Below are 15,139 nucleotides of genomic sequence, written 5' to 3'. Positions count from 1 at the left end.
CCATTTGTATTTGACCAAGAGTGTTTGGATGCCTTTTCCAGGTTGAAGCAAGTCTTATCATCGCACCAATCATGCAACCACCGATTGGAGCCTACCTTTGAAATTATGTGTGATGCTAGCAACTATGCAATTGGAGCTGTTCTTGGTCAAAGAAAGGACAAAAAGGCTTATGCTATTTATTATGCTAGTAGAACACTGGATGAGGCTCAAACAAATTATGCAACAACTGAAAAGGAATTTTTAGCAATTGTCTTTGCATTGGAAAAGTTCAGACCTTACATTATTGACTCAAAGGTGGTTATATTTTCAGATCATGCACCCATCGTATTTGCTCAGAAAAGGAGGCTAAACCTAGGCTCATTAGGTGGATTCTGATGCTACAAGAGTTTGACTTGGAGATTAGAGATAAGAAAGGAGCTGAAAATGTAGTTGCTGATAATCTTAGTAGGTTGAAATTGGATGATGAAGAATTGGATGAAATCCCTATTGATGAGTTTTTCTTGGATGAACAACTTTTCTCTCTTGTTGCTAAACTACCTTGGTATGCAGACTTTGTGAATTATCTATCTTGTGGAGTTTTACCTCTAGGAATGACATGGCAACAAAAGAAAAAGTTTTTGCATGAGGTGAAGTTTTATAGATGGGATGATCCTTTACTCTTTAGGAGATGCTGTGATGGTTTAATAAGGAGATGTATTCCTGATGATGAGACACAGAGTATTATGCATCATTGCCATGCTTCTGATTATGGAGGACATTTTGGAATCTCTAAAACAGCTAGTAAAATTTTGCAAGCTGGTTTCTTTTGGCCAAATCTTTTTAAGGATGTGAGGAAATTTGTGTTGGAATGTGATAAATGTCAAAGGAGTGGAAATTTGTCAAAAAGAGATCAAATGCCCCTAAATGATATTCTTGAAGTGGAATTATTCGATGTTTGGGGAATAGATTTTATGGGGCCATTTCCTCCTTCATTTGGTAATAGATACATCCTAGTTGGAGTTGACTATGTGTCAAAGTGGGTGGAAGCTATTGCAACTCCAACTAATGATGCTAGAGTGGTAGTGAAATTCTTGAAGAAATTTGTCTTGAGTAGATTTGGAGCTCCTAGGGCTATAATTAGTGATGGTGGTTCACATTTTTGTAATAAGCAATTTGAGAGCTTAATGAGGAAGTATGGTGTAGTGCACAAGATAGCTACCCCATACCACCCTCAAACTTCAGGACAAGTTGAAATTTCTAACAGAGAGCTCAAACATATCTTGGAGAAAACAGTGAACAATTCTCGGAAAGATTGGTCTATCAAACTAGATGATGCTTTATGGGCATATAGGACTGCTTACAAAACCCCTATAGGAACTACTCCATTTAGGTTGGTGTATGGTAAGTCTTGTCATTTACCTGTGGAGCTAGAACATAGAGCATATTGGGCCATTCAGACCTTGAATTTTGATCTTAAGCAAGCTGGTGAAAAGAGACTATTGCAACTTAATGAGCTTGAAGAACTGAGGATGGATGCTTATGAAAGTGCCCGTATTTACAAAGAAAGAACCAAAGTTTGGCATGATAAGCATCTTAGGAAAAAGGAATTCAAAGAAGGTGATTCAGTTTTATTGTTCAACTCAAGATTGAAATTGTTCCCTGGAAAACTTAAATCAAGGTGGACTGGTCCATATAGAGTTTCTAAGGTTTTCCCTTATGGAGCAATTGAAATTTGGAGTGAAAAATCTGGGAATTTTAAGGTCAATGGGCATAGATTGAAACATTACATAACTGGAGACCCAATAAAAGGAGCAAGCTGTTACAAGCTCTCCAATCCCTCACCTCTTTTCAGTGAAATTCATGAAAAGTCCAGCTAAGGACTATAAATTAGCCCTCTTGGGAGGCATCCCAAGTCCTTTTATTTTGCTTTTGCTGATTTACTTTTACTTTCATTACTTTTGTTTTTATCTTGAATCTCCCCAAATTCAATTTTTGACATTGTTGAATTTTGTCCCTTGTAGATGTATTTCAATGAAGAAAGGCTGGTGAACTGCTGGGGAGTGACCCTTAACTGATATTTTATTCTTCAACACTCCCAAAAATTGATTGATTTTTGCTGCATAACCTGTGCAGGTCTGCTACCTAGTTTATGCAGAGAGGAAGAAGAAATTCTGCAGCAAAGAGGGTGTCTGCAGCAGATGACTTATGTTCTTGGTGAGGTTGGGTGTGTAACTTTTAAGTATATGTGCTTTTAATGTTAATATGGTGGTAAGTGGGTCATCTTTGTAGTTTTGAGTTTATTTGGGGTGTGAGATTTAAGATGGACATGCTGCATTTTCTTGGCATGACTTGGGGAGTTCATCATTTGTGAATAGATGCAACTTTATGCAGATTTTATTGAGTTTTAATGTGCTAAATGTTGATTTGCAGAATTTGAGTCAAAATGGCATGGGTCACAAATGCCTTTTATGCAGGATTCACTTTTACAAGCATGTGTGATGTAATTTTGATGGATTTTGTATATATTGATGTGTTTTTGGTGATAATTTCTCATGATTTATGCTTAATAGAATTATATTTCTTCATTCTAGGGTATTTTTCACACTTGCAAATCATTTTCCATTGCAATCTCAATCTTGTTGAATTGTGCATAAGAATCGTGATAGCTTATGCAATCCTGCATAACCACAATTCTTGCCATTTTCACCTCTGTTGCAAACTGCATAAGGTAGTGCATAGCTTATGCAACTCTGTATAGCCACATTTTTGTCAAAATTCATACCTACCGAGACTTGCATAAGTATGTTCATAACTTATGCACATTTGCATGACTTCAAATCCTGCATTTTCTCTCTCTGCTGAAATCTGCATAAGCAGGGTGCATGACTTATGCACTTCTGCATAACCGAAAACTCTGAAACTCAAAACCTGCCGAGACCTGCATAAGGAGGGTGCATGACTTATGCACTTCTGCATGACCACCAACCCAAAATTTCAAAACTTGCCGAGAGGTGCATAAGCAGAGTGCATGACTTATGCACTACTGCATGACCGAAAACTCTGAATCTCAAAACCCACCAAGAAGTGCATAAGCAGAGTGCATAGCTTATGCACAACTGCATAACCACACTTTCCAAACACCAAAACCTGCCGAGACTTGCATAAGGAGGGTGCATGACTTATGCACTTCTGCATGACCACCAACCCAAAATTTCGAAACCCACCGAAAAGTGCATAAGCAGAGTGCATAGCTTATGCACTTCCGCATGACCACTCTCCCTGAAAGTCAAAACTTGCCGAACAGTGCATAAGGACAGTGCATGACTTATGCACTTTTGCATGAGCTATTTCTCTGAAGTCCAAAACAAGCCGAAACTTGCATAAGTTAGTGCATAAGCTATGCACTCCTGCATAATCAGTTTTTTACACTTTTTTATCACCCACCGAACCATGCATAAGAGAGTGCATAAGTTATGCACACTCACTTTTCACTTATGCAGTTTTTACACAAACCCTGTTCAAATCAAATTTCTTTTCGGCAACCAATTTTCCCACCTCCACTTCCCGACTCTTCTATTCAAGACCGTCCTTCCACCTCCATTTCTCCCGGCATTTTCCCTCTTATTCTTCTCCACTCACATTTCCACCGCATAAACCCTAATTTCTCCCTACATTTTTTATTTTCGCCCTCATCTCCTCCATCTTCACCATTGGGAACCATGGAGTCGCCCCTCATTCTCCTCAAACTTCCCCTCTCCATGTTTCGCCATTGTCAATGTGGCCTCCCAACCCCGATTCTCCTCCACAAGAAACACCTCCACCACCCCCCACAGCCACTTACAAGCGAAAAATTAGGTCAAAATCCACTAGGCCCATGTCCTCTGCACCTCCTCTCTCAAAACGTAAAGAACCACCCACCACCCTAATGTCAGAACCTCCACCCAAAAACCCAAAAACCTCAGCCTCCACACAAACCAAATCACCCTCTTCCAGCAAAAAGCAAATGTCAGCAACCTCACAGGTCTCAAAACTCCCTTGGTCCCTTCCTGATGCAACTCACAAGGCAACATTTAAACGATTTAAGGAAAGGAAGGTGCAACCCACTAGGTATATTTCTGTGGACTCTCTCCAGTCACTTGGTTTATTTGACAATGTGGTTGCCTATCTTGATGGTATGGGTTGGATGGAATTTGTGCACAAGCAAGAAATTGTTTACCCAAATTTAGTTTTGGAATTTATTTCTCATTCTCGCCACACTGAAATTGCATGATGTAGATTTTAAGCCAACTGTGAAATTTAGATGTTTGGGGCAAAACAGAGAGCTATCATTGGATCAATTTCATAGCATTCTTGGTTTTGCAATTGATGGGCTATTTAGAGTGCCATATACATGGGTAGAGGTAGCAAACAAGGGTATTTGGAATGTCGCTCAATTTTGGAGAATTATCACAAACCAACCTCGACTTTTTCTCACAAGTGCATCAAAACCTCTCAAATACTTGACCGCACTTAGGTTTATTCATAGACTGATTGCTAGCACTATTTTGGGCAGAGGGACTAGTTCTGGTGCTGTGGGAAAATGAATTATTCATGTTATGGTGTGCTTTTCACAAGGTCAAGGTTTCTCCTAGTTATTTCTTTTGTGAGCATGTGTTGCATATTGCCACCAAATCCATAGGTGACATTGTCTTGGGTGGGCTCATAATCATATAGCCAAGCATTTTGGTTTTAACTCAAGAGCACCCAATACCAAAGACTTGTGGACACCTTATATTTTGATGTCGCACACCTATCCAAAATAGGGTCATTTGCCACATTCTCGACATTGCACAACCAGCAGCAGAATCGAACCCATTGCACAACCGTAAGCCCAACTCTGCCCATCACCCCACAAAGACTCTATCAACCTACCCCACCCTCAATCTGCACAGACACCCCAGCCTTCCGCACACCCACACCTCCTACAACGAACCCTCCTCATCCACACCCTCCTCGCATTCAACACTAAAGCCCTATTCACCTATCTTGAAAGGCTTAGTGATGATATATACTTTGTGGATAGGAAGCTTGACACTGGTCTTGATACCCTCAAGGATCATCATGATCACCTATTTGACCTTGTCATGAAAACCAGGGACAAGCAGAAAGAATTGAAGGAGATGATGAAGAAACTCATGATTTTCCTGGGAATGCCACCTCCACCTCCATCACCTCCTCCAAAGACCATCATTTCGACAAAGAAGATGCAACCAGCCCCTTAGCAACATCTATGGACAAGGGCAAAACAATAGAACTAGATTAGTTTTTGTTTTACTTTTGTTCAAACTTGTAGGACTTTTTCTTTGTACATATGTTCAAACAATTATAGTTTGTTTTGAATTCTGTTAGTTTGTTTTGAATTAGTTTGTTTTGAATTCTGTTTTTCTTAAAGTTCTATTGGATGGCCATTACATTAGTTTTTCATTGATTTTCACTGCCTTTACTGCCCTTTTGTGCATAATTGTCCATATATTGTATATTTTTGCATGCTTCTACTGGTGGTTGCACATTTTTCTTTGCTAATCATCATGCAGCAGCTTTTGAATATACTGCACAGGCTGTGAATTCCCTTATGCAATTATTTTGCATAGCCTGTGCAGCCCTTTATGCCACTTATGCAGAATCGCATAGTCAGAATTCCTTTATGCAAATGTTCTCATAGCCTGCAGCCCTTTATGCCACTCATGCGTAATCGCACGCTTATGCACCCTACTTATGCACTGTTCTGGATAGATTTTTACTCGCATAACCTGTGCAGCTTCTTATGCATTCCCATTATCTCTTGAATTCTCATCTGCTCTATACCAGGTAACCTTTTCTTTTTGCTCTTAACATTTCACAATTCCTGGTAATTACTATTTGCTTTGAGTTTTGATAATGCATTGCTTGAGACATTGAGGACAATGTCCAATTTTGAGTTTGGGGGTGCACATTTTGATTTTTGCTTCATTTTTCACATTTTGAGTATAGGAACATCTCATCCCATTTCATTTACATATATTGTAAATATTTTACATATACATCCACACATACATATACATTACACATTTACACACACATTATACATCACTTAGAAATTGTACACATTGCACACAAATAGACAAATAGATTTCCTCCATTTAGTTAATGCATTACTCATTTTTAGGAATCATGCATCATGCATTAAAATCTCTTGCCAAATCCCTTGAGTATTGAAAATGTGCCTATGAGAGTGATTTGACTTACCTTTAGTTGGGTTTGTGGATTGAAAGTTTCCTAAGAGGTGCAAGGTTTTAAAGTGTCTATCCCTTGCCTATATCTTCTTAGCCAAAAAGCCACCCAACTAGTCCTTTAGAGATTGGAATGTTTAGAGGGAGTTATTGGATATAAGGTAGTCAAATGATGTCTCACCAATCCTAGAACAAATTTTCTAAACCTTTCAAGGCGAAATACCAGCTTGTACTTGAAAAGAGAGATGATTAGGCATTCTTTGATTTAAACCTTCTCATTTTAAGCCTTTGGCCCTTTTCCTAATTAAATTGACCCTTGAAAACCCCTTTGAGCTTTTTGTCCCTAATTTTTCTTAAAACCCTTATTACTACCTAGCCAATGAACCAAACACTCCAACCCTTTTCATGAGAATAATTATTTACAACATTAGGTACATATATATATATAAAATAAAAAATAAAAAAATAATACAATAAAAGGGAGAAGAAATGCTTGTCATCTTGTAAAAATGCTAGTATATGTGCTTTTCACCATTGTCATTCAAAATGAAAGAAATCCACCCAAAGTATTAAAAGAAATGAGTTTGGGGGTGGCAAATTTTAGGGACAATCATCAAAAGAAAATGAATCAAAATGTCCCTCCATTTTTATGTGTTTTGTAAACTATGCTAGCTCTTGACAATCCTCATTGTGTATTTCTCTCCCCCGTATATATATATAAAAAAAAAGAAAAAAATATAATAAAATAAGAAGTGTACCTTATGTTTCAAAAATTGAAAATATTCTCATGCTTTGAATCCTTTTTACCCATCTTTCTTCTTAGCCTCATTTTGAACCCCATGGCCCCATTACATCCCTAAAAAGACCTTTGATCTCTTGATAGTACTTGCTACATTAGTGGAGATAGGAGTAGGGAATTTGCCTATGGGATTGGAAAAATTATCTATTCATTCATTCAATTCCATCATTCTATATAGAGACACTTTGCCTATTGATTGTCCTAGAATTCCTTTTGAGCATGACCCTCTCTTTTGATTGGTTGGTTTGGGGATTTTGAATGATAATTGACTTGATGGCTAAGCGGTGAAAGCTTGGATAAGCATTAAATTCTTTGCATTTTGAAGGATGGGTATATGGATTGCTGGTATGGCTAAAGGGGTGTTAAGTTACTTTAATAGGTGATTTTCATAGCTCTTTGGATAAGGCACCCCTAAAAATTTTGCATCACATTTTAAAGTTTGCTTGAGGACAAGCAAAAGCTTGAGTTTGGGGGTATTTGATGCATACATTTTGCATAGTCATTTAGGTCTAATTTCATAGCCATTTTATTTTATTATTAGTTATTTTTAGCTAATTTCATTAGTTATTTAGTTAGTTTTTCATAATTGTCAATTTTGGATTAATTTGTAATTTTTACTTTGTTTTGTAGGAAAATGGTGTTTTTGAAGGACTGAAAAGAAATTTTGCCATTGAGGAGTGCCTTCTACCAAAGATGTCAAAACAAGTTTTCAAGCTGAAATATGCATTGACCAAATTGTGCATAACTTGCCGCATAAGCTATGCGGATCTCGCATAAGGAGAAAAATCACTGCTCCAATACTCGCTAAATGTGCATAAGGAGATCGCATAGCTTATGCACATTCACGCCTCCCTTATGCACTCTCACGGAATTGTGCATAACCTATGCACCAAGTCATGCAAGCCGCATAAGTGAACCAGAAATCAGCTGAAATCGCATAAGGGTGCATAACTTATGCACCCACTTATGCAAATCCCATAAAGGTTTCATTAATGAGTCAAGTAAGATTCCCTCAGAAAATTCCTCCTAGAACACACCATTTTAGGGCTCCATGTCAGAAAATGCTATAAATAGTCCCATTTCCCATTTTAGAAAGGGGAGAAAAAGAGCAGAAAAGGAAAGGAAGAGGAGAGGCAGCAGCTGAAGAGTCACTTTCACCTTCCACACCATTTTCAACCAAGATTTGCAGATTTCTTTCTTTCCTTACATTTTTCCTACATTTCTAGTGTTTAGTTTCTTGTTCCTTAGCTTAGATTAAAGCTTTATTTCCATTTAAACTCAATATATCTTGTAAGCATTATGGATAGTGAGTAGTTTTATTTTGATTCTGGAGTAAGGGTTGTAATATTTGAGATATTTTGTGGATTTTGATTGGGTAATCCATATTTTGTGGTCTTAATGAGTTTTATTCATTTCTTGTGTGCTTAATGACATGCTTAGTGTAGGATCCCATTAAGTAATGTTCTTAATCCATGGTTGAGGCACCGAAAGGAGAAGGCCTTGTGATAGATAATCAAGGAATTGGACTTAATTAACTTAGATCTAGAAATAGACTAAGGATTAAGAGGATTCACAGATTAATTAAAGAACTTAATGGGTCTTAATTAACTCTAACTCCACGAAAGTAGGATTAGATTGATTAAGGCACTCTTTGTCTCACTCGAAAGGGTATTCAAAGGATTTAAGAATTAATCTCCTTAAAACCCATAAGTTTCATAAGATTGGATAACCAATTTAAAATCCCAAAATAGCTCGAATATGAAATCCCGAACTCCGGAATCGCCTTTTTATCATTGTTAATTTCCAATTGAATTTAATTGCTTGCCATTTTAAATCTTGCCATATTTGAACTTGCTTATTTCAATTTGATGCAATTTTAGTTTAATTAATACATTGTTGGATAGATTATTAATTTTGCACATATAGATTTCATACTCCAATACCCATTCAATCTATTGTTTTAATTTTGAAATTAGTTCAATTTAGTCAACTTTTTCTATCAAAAATTCAATCATTAACACAACTCCTCGTGAGAACGATATCTTTACTGTATTACTTGTACGACCCGTGCACTTGCGGTTGGGCCACATCAATAATCACCTCTTTCAAACTCCCAAATAATCCAAAGATCATTCTACACTTCGGTAATTCGTTTAAAGAACAAATGGTGTTAATTCTGATAAAGTTGATACTCTCCATGTTTATCTGTAACTCTTGTATCCCATACTTGTAACTATTTTCACTTTACTTGTAACTCTTGTTCTTATCACGTACCAGCTCCTGTATTTAATATTATTTTTTTATATTATAAAAGAAATAAAGATAACTTTTCCTATGTGAGCTTCGCAAGATATTATTGGTTTCAAGGTTGAAAAAAAGAAAAAGAGTGGTGATAAGTTGATCGACAATGTAAAATTTAGTAAATTCTCATGATAAAAAAAATTAAGATAAAAAATTAAATAATTAAATTTAAATTATTTTTCAAAATAAATTATATATAAATAAAATAAAGTGCACGCATTTCATGGTTTTATTAGAAATTATCTGTAAATTAATTTAGATTAAAATGATTAAGTTTTATTAGAGGAGTATTTTATAATAAAATAGATAATTTAATTATTTTAATTATAACATTAAAATTAAAATAATTTTGATATATTATATTTTATATATAATAATTTCGTATATATAAAATTCATACATGTATATATTCAATTATTATTCAAAAATTAATAAATATATATACAATAAAGTACATGTAATTCATAATTATATGTAAATTAATTCATATTAAAATAAGTTTTATTGGAGAAGAGTATTATATATATAAACATTGATATTTTTTTTTTTTTTTTTGCAAACTTACAAAAATCTACTTTGCGGTTACACAAATTTTCAAATTAGCACTTGAGGTTAAGTTTACGATAAAGTGATCTCCTATGGCTGCAAGAGGAAGACAGCTTCCAAGGGTAAACAATTAGAATCTTATGCAGGAAATGACTATTCCATGGACGAGTCGGCTGACAGTGATGTTACCCAGATGAATTAGCATTATCGTAGGTTGATTATTGATGATATAGAGGCTAACTAGTCATCAGTGTTCCTAAATCCAGAGGATGAAGCCAACCTTGAAATGTGCATGGCTCTTGGTTTGTCTTTTTCAGTATCGGATGTCGAAGTGGTTCAAATGTTTGTCAAGCAGACTCTGGATGACTAAAACTATAAAAGACGCAAATTAACCTTTAGTTTGGCTGCGATATGGTTCCTTTCTTTCTTTTAGTTGGTAGTTCATGGTCGATTATAGTTTTACGCGTGCGTCAAATATTTAGTATATCACCTAATTTGTGCTTTAACTTTTAAATTAAACGATAATAAAAACTGACTACATTGAACGCTGCTTCATCATCTCACTTGTAAATTGAAAGTAAATGAACTAGAAATTGAAAAAATATTTTGATTGATTGATTGTAAAGTGAATACAAAACTTGAAATTAAATACAAAAGCTAACTTTTACTAATCTCTATCTCAGCTAACTACCTAGTAACTCCTTAGACCTTTATTTAATAACTACCTTAGCCCATTTATCAATCAAACTTATGAAGCAAAATTATTCAAATTAATTTTACAAAAAATTAATTTAATTAATCTAAAACCTAAAAATAATTAAATTTAATCATTTTAGTGCAAACACAACCCTTATATGAATTAAATCACCACAAGGAGAGTATTTGATCTGGAAAATTTTTTATGAAGGGAAGCTCAGATAAGATTCATCAAAATGAACCGGCTAACCTGAAGCATGCTCATAAAGGGTTAAGATGGTGCTGACATTTGGAAACTGTTGCCCATGCAAACATGACGCTATCATCTCTGAAATATAAATGAGAAATTTCATGTCACGATCCAACCTATGGACCGGACCGGCACTAGGACCTGGGCCAGCCTAAAGCCCCCGAGGCCCGTAGTAAGCCTAACTATTCATTAACCCAATTCTAAGGCCCATTTGGGCCCAATTTCAAGAAACCAACCGGACAGAGTCCGGCCATAAAGTGGACCTTTCAACGGGGAGTTTTTGACTCACCCGACCTGTAAACAAAATATATCATCAATTGGGGAGCTCAGCTCACCCTCCACATACTCAAATCAACATAAAGATAAATGGGAGCTCAGCTCCCTCATCCAGTCCATCAAACATGCATATAATAATTTTACAGGTCCACATGACAATTTATATTACAGACCCGAATCATTTAAATATTTCTAACACATGCGGAAATTCTAGGAGTAAATAAAATTACACAAATATTGATAAAACAACCTGCGAAGGAGAAAAGCAGGTTAACCACAATAAAATCCTCCTGTAGCCTGAAAAAATATTGAACAGGAGTGAGCGTTCGACTCAGAGAGTAAAATATCAATTTTAACCATAATCTCTATAACTATCTAAAACTAATGCACCCTGTAGAGTGAAATGCAACATCAACAACATTTTCACATCATAACATCAAAAAGGTAATTTGGAGCACTCACGCACCCTGTAACATCAATCATAATATATGGGAGCTGATCCCCTATACAGCCCTCTTAAATCCAACCTGGTGCCAGCGAAGAACTCAAGCCGGACTTTCGCTTAATAAACCAAATCGGGGGTCCCAGCGAAGAACTCAAGCCGTGACTACCCCCCGAAGGATCGGGTCCCAGCGAAGAACTCAAGCCGTGACTACCCGTCCTGTCCATAGTCCACACCACATCACACGCACACCAACGCACGCACACTGCTCCAAATTACCACAACAACATCCATGGCACGTTAACAGTTATGAATGCAACATAAATCGTGCCTAGAGTTTAACTACATAAATATATGCATATAAGTGATGCATGGGCATGCTGAACATATAATAATATCGAAATTACAATTAAAATTAATATTTTACTCACAGACTTGACAACGGTCACTGTGGCGGCTGGGCGGAGGAAGAAGGCTGTCCCGGCTCACCTGACAATTACATTACAATTATTTAATACAAATGACTCAATACAAACAAAGAAAAAGACCAAATACGTCCTAAGTCGTGCCGAAAATCCGGCAGAGTCTCCCCTATACCTAGGACCTACCCAACCTGCAAAACGGCTCAAACACACTTCTATACTCAAAATCCATATATCCACAACTCAATCACATCACACAGCCCCTCCTGGGCCCATCAAATCAATCATCCATCACAATATGTAAAATTTCAATTTAGTCCTTATAATTGACCATTTTTGCAAAAACTGCCCAAATAAGTTCTAAAAATTCTAAAACTTTGCCCCGCAGTCCTTAGCAATATTACTTAGCTATTGCAAAAAAGAATTATAATTTTCTAAACTACCACGAATATTTTATGGATTTTTAATCCTAGTTAAGCACTAGAAAATTACGAAAAAGCAAGGTTCGGGTTTACCTTTGCCGATTCCGACTTCGGGGACGCGCTCAGGACGTCTGACAATGGGGGGGTAGCCAAAACCTCGATCCAATTCGGAGACTTTTCCGGTAACGGGTCTGTCTAGCCGGAAATTCACAGACCCGGACAACTGTCGAATTTTCGCGAATTGAGGATACCTACACGAAGCCCATAACACGGGGGTTAGTACATAAATTTTTCAGAATTTTCTAAGCTCATTTAATGCTCGGAAAAACACTGCGAAGTTCCGTGGGACCCACCGAAAAACGGTGTCGGAAAAATTCAAAATTTATGTCACCGCGAAGCTCTCGACGAGTGGAGCGCTCGGGTACTCTCGGTTTTCTCGTGGGGTTTACGGTTTGTGAGAAATCTAGCCCAAAAGTCAAAATGAGCTAAAAACTTCCCGAGTAAAAATCGGACAAACCGCTCGATGGATTTCGGTGTTCTTGGTGTCTATGGAAAGCTCTCGTCAAGTAGATGAGTTTAGACACAAGACCCGGTCCGATTGGTGGCCGGATCGGCCGGATTTTGGCCGGGAAAGTCGAAAAGTCGCGCGCGCAGGGGAGGACGTTCGCGCGCGTTTTTCGGCCGTTTGGGGCGGCGGCCGGTCGGCTGGGACGGCTGGGAGGCGGCGCCGGCGAGCTGGGGAGGCAGGGGAGGTGGCGGCGCGGCAAGGGGAGGAGGGAGGAGAGAGAAAAGAGAGAGAGAAGGGGAGGAGGTCGACGCGCGCGGGAGGAAGAAGGAAGAAAAAGAAAAGGCCGGTCCGATTCGACCGGTCCGATCCGGTCCGGTTCGATTCGGCCGGTCCGATTCAAGATACAAAATTTTGAATTTTTACTCTGCCTCGGGACCGAAAACGAGGTCCAAAAATTCCGAAAAAATTTCAGAAAACTCAGAAAAATACGTAGACTCCAAATATATTTTTAGTTTTGCCACGTGGTCTTTAAATTAATTTTTAAAAATCATCAAAGTTTATATTTTCGGAAAATCGAACCCGATTTTTAAAATCCGAAAAATCTCAAAAAAATTTCAAAAATTTAAATAAAATTAAAATACCAAAAATGCTCATAAAATTTAAAATTTTAGGGTGTTACATTCTTCCCCCCTTACAGAAAATTCGTCCTCGAATTTTTTTACACAAGGCAGAATAAAGCACATGATTATACATTGAACAAATAAGGGTACTTGCTACACATGTCCCGTTCCGACTCTCAGGTGCACTCTTCCATTGACTGACTCCTCCACAAAACCTTAACCATAGGGACTGTTTGGATCTTAGCTGTCTCACTTGGTAGTCCACTATGGCTACAGGTTGCTCCTCAAATGTCAAGTTCTCTTTTAGCTCTATTATATCCGCCTGTAGTACGTGAGAAGGATCTGGAATGTATTTCCTGAGCATGGAGATGTGAAATACGGGATGAACGTGAGAAAGGTTGGGTGGTAGCTCCAACCGGTAGGCAACTGCTCCAACTCTGTCAGTAACCTCAAAAGGTCCAATATACCGAGGTGCCAACTTGCTATTCTTTCCAAATCCCATGACTCCCTTCATTGGAGAAACCTTCAGGAATACATAGTCGCCTACTGCAAACTCCACATCCCTCCGTCTGGGGTCTGCATAACTCTTCTGCATACTGAAAGCTGTTTTCAATCGTTCCCTGATTAAGGGAACCATCTCTGAAGTGTACTGCACTAGGTCTACATCATGCACCTTTGCTTCCCCCATTTCTGTCCAACACAGAGGCGACCTACACTTTCTTCCATATAGTGCCTCATAGGGTGCCATCCCTATGCTGGAGTGATAACTGTTGTTGTAGGTAAACTCCACTAAAGCTAGCTGCTCATCCCATTGACCTCCAAAATCCAAGACACTCATGCGAAGCATGTGTTTGGATTGTCCTTTCGGACTGTCCGTCTGTCTTAGGGTGGAAAGCCGTACTAAAGTTCAACTGTGTGCCAAGTGCCTCCTGCAACTTTCTCCAAAATCGAGAAGTGAACTGGGGCCCTCTGTCAGATATTATGGAAGCAGGAACTCCATGCAATCTGACTATTTCTCTAATGTAGAGTCGGGCATACTGTGCCACAGAATATGTAGTCTTCACAGGCAAGAAGTGAGCTGATTTGGTTAAACGGTCTACAATTACCCATATCGAATCATATCCTCGCGTGGTACGAGGCAACCCAGTCACAAAATCCATAGTAATCATTTCCCAGTTCCATTCTGGGATAGGGAGTTCTTGCAGCTTCCCTGACTGTCTCTGGTGTTCAAACTTCACCTTCTGACAAGTCAAGCACTTGGACACAAAGTCTGCTATGTCTCTCTTCATGCCATTCCACCAGTAGCTATCTTTCACATCATGGTACATTTTGGTGGAACCTGGGTGGACATTGTACAGTGTATAGTGTGCCTCTCGCATGATTTCATTCCTGAGGTTGTCCACATTGGGCACACATATCCTAGAACCTTGCACTAGGGCGCCATCATTGGCAAATCCAAACTCACCACCTTCACCCTGCTGTACTCTTTCTATGATCTTCATCAATTGTTGGTCTCTGTGCTGGGAAACTCTAACTCTGTCCCTCAAGTCTGGCCTCACTGAAAAATGAACCAACAATACCCCCTCATCTGAGAGATCTAGGATTAAACCTTGATCCATCAACTCATGTA

General features: G+C 38.1%; 1 long non-coding RNA gene across 1 annotated transcript; it reads right to left on the bottom strand.

Annotated features, from left to right (window-relative positions):
* Positions 1–11,176: 11,176 nt before the first annotated feature.
* LOC131173859 (uncharacterized) lies at positions 11,177–12,146 on the bottom strand. The gene is made up of 2 exons (XR_009144208.1): positions 11,969–12,146; positions 11,177–11,392 (listed from the first exon to the last, which is right to left on the bottom strand). It is a non-coding gene; the product is annotated as an uncharacterized LOC131173859 (long non-coding RNA).
* Between the last annotated feature and the right edge of the window lie 2,993 nt (positions 12,147–15,139).

Source organism: Hevea brasiliensis, chromosome 1, assembly GCF_030052815.1.
Source record: "Hevea brasiliensis isolate MT/VB/25A 57/8 chromosome 1, ASM3005281v1, whole genome shotgun sequence".
Classification (NCBI taxonomy): domain Eukaryota; kingdom Viridiplantae; phylum Streptophyta; class Magnoliopsida; order Malpighiales; family Euphorbiaceae; genus Hevea; species Hevea brasiliensis.
This window is presented reverse-complemented; position numbering and strand designations above follow the sequence as displayed.